Raw genomic sequence first — 6,773 nt, forward strand, 5'->3', positions numbered from 1 at the left:
CGACTCGAATAGTATAGCATGTGAATCACGTTGTCAAGTTTCATGCAAGAATCAAGTATAAAAGCATGTTAGAACGATTGTAATAAAGTTTGAGTTGACATTTCAAAACCTTACCATTAGAAAGGAAATCTTATTACGTTTCCAACGATATTTGATTCATCGAAAACGGAGTTACGGTCAAAAAGTTATGGCCAAAACAAGTTTGCTGAAGTTCGGATGAAACAGGCAATTGTCACGGCGCGAAAAATTGCTCCGCGGCGCGACAAATGCCTATGTTGAAGGTCAGAAAGCTTGAAAAACATGTTCTAAAATCACCCTTTGGGCCACGGCGCGACAAATTGCTCCGCGGCGCGACAATGGCCGTGGCCTGGTCCCTGGCCTGTTTCACTTGTTCAAGGCTTGGTAAAATTTCAAACAAACGCAAAACTCAAACCGTAAACAATTAGAAAGCGTATCTTATACCGTTGGAAAGCTCTTTTGACAAGGAACACAACTAAACATGTTTCATCAAACAAAAACAACATTTTCCATAACCGATTTCTCGTCAAGTGATCATTTAAAAGTCCATTTTCAAAGTTTCAAGTTCATCAATTGTATTTTAAGTTTCGGGAATCCAATTCACACATATGATATGCCGTTTTGAAGGTAATGAAGCATACATTACTACTAAACACTAACAATTAACATTCCATGGCATTTAAACATACAAATGTTCATGTCAAGAACTATCAAACCCTAGTCAAACATCACAAAATCATTAATCGGGTTTTTGAAGTTTTCTTAATCAACCTACACATCCAAACGAAGCTAGTGATACTAGTAACACAATTAAAACATGCACTTTAACAATCTAACAACATTAACTCATCCAAAATCAAGGATTAAGCAAACCCATTTCAAATGTTCAAACTAGTCACTCAAAACAACGAATCGAGCAAACAAAACATATATTCATGTTATACACGAGCCATAGACACTAACTAACACCATTTCAAGTCAAAAACACGAATTTATAGAAATCTAGAGTTTTTAGAAAGTTACCCAAACGAGATGAAGTTGGTATCAAATTGTAGAGGATGAAGAGAGGATTCCAAATATGTAATTTGTTTTGAAGTTTGCTTCCCGATCCGGATTTAGATGATGATTTATGTTTGTGTTCTTGAGAGAAAAAAAGAAAGAAAGAAGGAAAAAGAAATGGATGAATGAGGGGTGGAGGTGGTGAGTGGTTGACTAGTCAACTACTAGCCACCTCTTTGGTCAAGTGGCGGAACTAGTCCCTCAAGTTTCAGAGCGGGTGCGGGAATTAACCAAACGAATATTTTTAAAACGCAAGTTAACGAGAGATGTTATAATTAAATGACGGAATTATTGTGAACGTTAGTCAACGGAAACTACGAATTTAAATAACGAAAGGTATTATTTAAAAGAAAAAGACGGTGTTAAAAATAAATTTAACGGAAAAAGGCGGGATGTTACATGAATGTCTTTACCATTGTTTTCACGTACCTAGCATGCCCTTGCCGTGATGATGACCGGATTTCAGAGTAAGTTGTAAGTGTCCATATCGAAACCATTGCGTGGTCATTCCATAGCATTAGTTGGACGACGTTGTCACTGTATATGAAAAAACAACCTTCAGAAGTGAATTTTACAGGGAATTATAGTAAAATTGTTTTGGTCACATAATTATAAATGCAGTGGTCTCTCATTTGAGGTTTTCTAATTCAATTAAAAAACACTCATGAATAGATAACGATTCAAATGGACCAATAATTAGTTTTATATACACTGCGCAATCGGGTTTAGGTAAAACCCAAACTTGTTGAACCCAAATGGGTCAGATTTTTTTAACGGACCCAAACGGGTCGGGTGGGGGGTTTGGGTCAAGACCCATTTTTTGCCAAAAACTTTTAGACTACCATAATACCTTACAAGCAAGCTCTCCTTGAAAGCCTCCTGCAACAAGTAATTATCGACTGCAAGTGTACTAATCTGAGTTTGTGTAAAACCTTCTTGCAAATCCCAGCATGTTTCTAGATATGGCCCACAAACCTAACAAAATCATTAAACAATATCCTCCAAATAAACCAAAGTAACAGTAAAAAATTTCATATTTAGCACAACTTTACCTCGGTAGGTGCTACATGTCCAAAAAAGTTAAGGATCTCAGTCAAATTTGTAAGATAATGATGACAAATGCATAAGTGAATAGTTGGACATGAGATACACATCATGCTTTGATGTAGCCCATACATGGTTCCTTAGCTAAAAAACAATATGGATGATTCATACAAAGTAAATAGGTTAATATTGCCACCTTTAGTAAATGTAACACAAACTAAACGTGATCTGTAAAAGTTTATACCTGAAAGTGAAGAATTGTAGGTTTAACCAGTCTGATATTGTGAAAAAACTCATAGTAGTTGCTACCCTTCTGCGTTTGTTTACATATCTAAACACAAACAAAATAAATATAAGATATATTCATCATAAAAATAAGGTTATGATAATTGTACACATGATATTTATTTAAGAATATGATTGTTAAAGTCATACTTTATCGACTTGATCCCCTGATAAAGGAATATTCTCATAGTTTCTGTACTGTTCGAGTCTTGCTTGTTTGTCTGTAACTTTCTCTTGTTATATTCAATCTTTCCCATGGAATACCTTGAATATCTTTGCCTTTTCGAGCTTGAGCTGATGACGTATCGGTCACCTTCATAAAAAAGTATACAAAAAGTAATTACAAATAAAAATAATTTAAGATTTAAAAGTATACAAATATTAATTACAAATAAAAATAATTTAAGATTTATCTGCTTAAAATAACCTCCTACACCTGCAGAATTATCAGCATATAAAAATACCTTCAGCTGTAGGTATTGACTATGTTGAATGCGCCAATTACATTCTGACTGTCCACTGCTAGTCAAGCGTATATCAAACACAACCCTAGTCCACCGTTTCTCAAACACATGGGTTGAAATTGCCACCTTTAAAAACATAAACCGGATTACTTATATCATGATTCAAAAAAGTTTTGGAAAGAAACTTACACCAGCCCACTCCCCAAGAGTCTTGGCACTAGGAACAGTCACCAAGCTCACGTTATGGTCAGCACAAAGTGTTTTGACCAATTTTGGGTAATTTGGCTGGTTACAATCCTCAACCAATACACAAAGTTGAGCAGCGTGCTTTACAATCACTTTTGCAGCCTCATGAAGTCCACGTATAAGACCGCCATGAGCAAGCGACTTTCTGAACACAAGTTGCAAAGCGGTCATAATGTCCATAGGCTCGCCAATAGCAGGAGCAGGAGCAGGAGCAGGAGCTACAACCTCAACAGGAACAACACCTTCTTCACTGATATAACAAAACATTCATTTAAAGTTCTAAACACCATAAATTAAATGATAGCCTTGTAGCTCAAAAACCAAAGTTTTAACGTCATTGCATAAAAGAAACTTACGCTGCCATGTTTTTGTTGATATAATCTTAGAGTCAAACTGTCAAACAAAGAGCATGGATAAAAAATAATCAGATGGAGTAAAAATATGCTAATGCAATTTAAATAAATTCAAGCAACATACCACACATATTACATATATAATCCAGCTTCCAACAACTAATTACAAATACAAAAGCACCAAACACCAAAATGTAATAGAATCACTATTCATTCCCTCATTTTACACCAAATTTAGTGTAATATTATTCAATACGTTATGATGGAGTTTTATCACCTCAAACCCTAATATTTACCCCAAATCAACAATCGATTACAATTTTGGAACGGAACCTTTAGATCAATATAAACACATACTAACCTCTGAATTCGATTTTGGTAACTGAAAATTGCCCTATTTTTCTTTACGAAAGAGAACTCCAAAGGTGAACCTATTTTTTAAATTCGTGCGAGTTTATTTTTCGAGAGGTAATTTGGTAATCAAGTAAAGCAAGGTGAAGATTATGAGGTCATAATCCAGATTAAGTAAAATTTAATGGTATAGATTAGTGGTTATTAATTAAATGGATGGCTTAGATTAAGATTAACTTTTTAAAATGACTTATTTTTAGTTTTGTTATTATATATAAAATAGATTATTATTATTATTATTGTTATTGTTATTATTATTATTATTATATTATTATTATTATTATTATTATTATTATTATTATTATTATTATTATTATTATTATTATTATTATTACTGTGATTATCATTATTATTATTAACATGATTATTATTATTATCATTTTTATTTTTATTATTATTATTATTATTATTATTATTATTATTTCGTATAATCGTATGTCACCTTGTTCAACAAAATTTTTATCGAATATAATCTGATTCATAATGTTACATGGACCTTCGTCTAATGAAAAAGTAATAAGTTTAATTATTACAGTATTACACAGTAATAAGTAAGCGTCGTATCCTAATAAAATGGGATCATGTTAATTTTATTATTGACAAATTAAACAAAAGGGTGATAGATGATTTGGTGAACTATCATAGTGATAAAGCAGAAAACGTGGGTTTTCTAGAAGATTATTTAGTGGAAATCTGGTACACGACAACATCATATCCAAATGTATGTTCGATCACCTTAGATTTTTATTTTTTTTCAATTAGTTTTCTTTTATTAAAATTGACGGGCATGAATATGTTTATTGGCTCAAAATTACTGTGACATACGGCTAAGATTAAAAATAAAATACACCGGCCGGTTCTGAGTTTCCCAGTGCTCCGAACGAGGCGGTAAAAAAAGGCCCCTATGAATACAGATAAATGAAAATTACCGAGGAGACGTATAACATGTTGAAAGACTCTTAGATCTAAAGTTCCTATTACTTCTCAAATCTCCGAGTATGTCTTCATATATAAAAAAATTGGGCCTCTGAAAATCATTAGCCCTAGCGGTCGATCACTTTGCTCCCCTTCCGGGCCTCCCATGTACAAAATTACATACACATATATTAAAGACAAAATAATCGAAATTATATTTAAGGTTGTGATAGTCATAGTTCAAAGTTTTGTTACAAATTCATGAGTTGGAATGTTGGATTGAAGTTTATTTATCCTGCACATTACTTACGGTACTAGTAATAGTTTAGAGTTTTATTTTATTTTACAAAGAGGGAACCCTGCCATTAATATACTCCGGGCTTGATTGTTGATAATTCTAAATGTATGTTTTACAGGAAAAAAAAAAATAGATACTCCCGGTTCGATCCTTGGAATTTCTTACCTAGCGTGCGTGCGTATAAATAAGAGCATTCGATTTTTCTTAAGCCTTTTAGAAAAAAAATAATAAATCAAATAAGATCGTGTGTTTTTGTCCTTATTGACATATCAAGCGTTAATGATAGCAAGGGCGTTATGTGCTGATTTATGGACGTGCTTTAATTAATTTATATTTGATATATATTTAGAATTACTATCATTGTTCAAAGTAGTTCTTTGATTATTATATATCAAAGGAAATTTGGGTTTTTATCTTCATTTCTACAATTTCTCTATTTAATTTGGACATCTTGGAGCACAATCAATGTCAGTTTTTGGTGAACTTACAACGCAATTAAAGATTGTTTGACACTGTATGTAGTGTTAACTAGTTTAATTTCATTAACATGTCTTTTCCATTTATTTATTATTATTTCTTTTAGGTTGTCTTTCAACTATCCCTTTAGCAACGACGTAATATATGAATGGGACGAAAGTAAGATAATCATTCTTAATTGTTAAATTTATAATATATACCATTACAACGCGCACACACAGAGTGTGGCGAACTTAGATAAAAGCCCGTGAGATCACGAGACACTACTAGTTTAAAATTTTTTTAATAGAAAATACTCTTTAAATTATATAGGAAACCACTAAAATTAACTACAGGACCTCATATATTTTTTAAATTTATAGTTTTCGTTTAAATTGTATAGGACACTACTAAATTAACTACTAAGACCTCGTATATGTTTCGAATTTATAATTTTTCTAAAAGTAAATTACCTCTAAAATAGGACTCAAATATAATTAGTACTGAAAAATTTTCGAGACCCCATTAATTATAATCCGGAATCGTCACTAAACACACACCTTTAGTGTTCGCTATATATTTCATTATATAGCAATCTTAAACGGGATATTTTTTCATGTTGTCCTCACTCATGTCGATGTGGTTGAAGTTGAAGGACCTCTAATGTAACGTTTTAGTTGTACATGTGCTTGATTGTCATACTGAAAAATCAAGAGCCTACCAAGACATCTTCATATCTCGGAGGGTCCATGTGGATTAGTGTATTGTTGAGGGGCTTAAATGAAGATTAGTAAGGAAGAAAATATATAAACCAATCATGGTTTATTATTTCATTTTATTATGGGACTCGTGAATTTTGGAGGTGAGAAAAAAGGTAATTAAATTATAGCGAATAATATAAGCTATTTAATAAAGACCTCTATGTTCTAACGAAAATACAACGTTTTAAAAAAGGCAATTTGAGCTTTAATAGAATGCTAGTGGACTTTAATTTCTTCTTTTTCTGAGGCCTTTGATTGTTGTTGTTGACTGTATTGTGCTTCGCTTCATTTGTGTTTCTTTCGTTCTCATGTTTCTCAAATTTTCGATTATATATATATATATATATATATATATATATATATATATATATATATATATATATATATATATAACTTATGGGGTGCAACACGATAAGTAAAATCACTTATTATTATTATTTTAATTTTTTTACATTCATAAAAC

General features: G+C 32.0%; 1 pseudogene; it reads right to left on the reverse strand.

The window, feature by feature from the left end:
* Nucleotides 1-1,915: 1,915 nt before the first annotated feature.
* On the reverse strand, nt 1,916-5,161 carry LOC139854043 (uncharacterized; annotated as a pseudogene).
* Nucleotides 5,162-6,773: the final 1,612 nt, after the last annotated feature.

Source organism: Rutidosis leptorrhynchoides, chromosome 6 (genome assembly GCF_046630445.1).
Source record: "Rutidosis leptorrhynchoides isolate AG116_Rl617_1_P2 chromosome 6, CSIRO_AGI_Rlap_v1, whole genome shotgun sequence".
Lineage (NCBI taxonomy): Eukaryota > Viridiplantae > Streptophyta > Magnoliopsida > Asterales > Asteraceae > Rutidosis > Rutidosis leptorrhynchoides.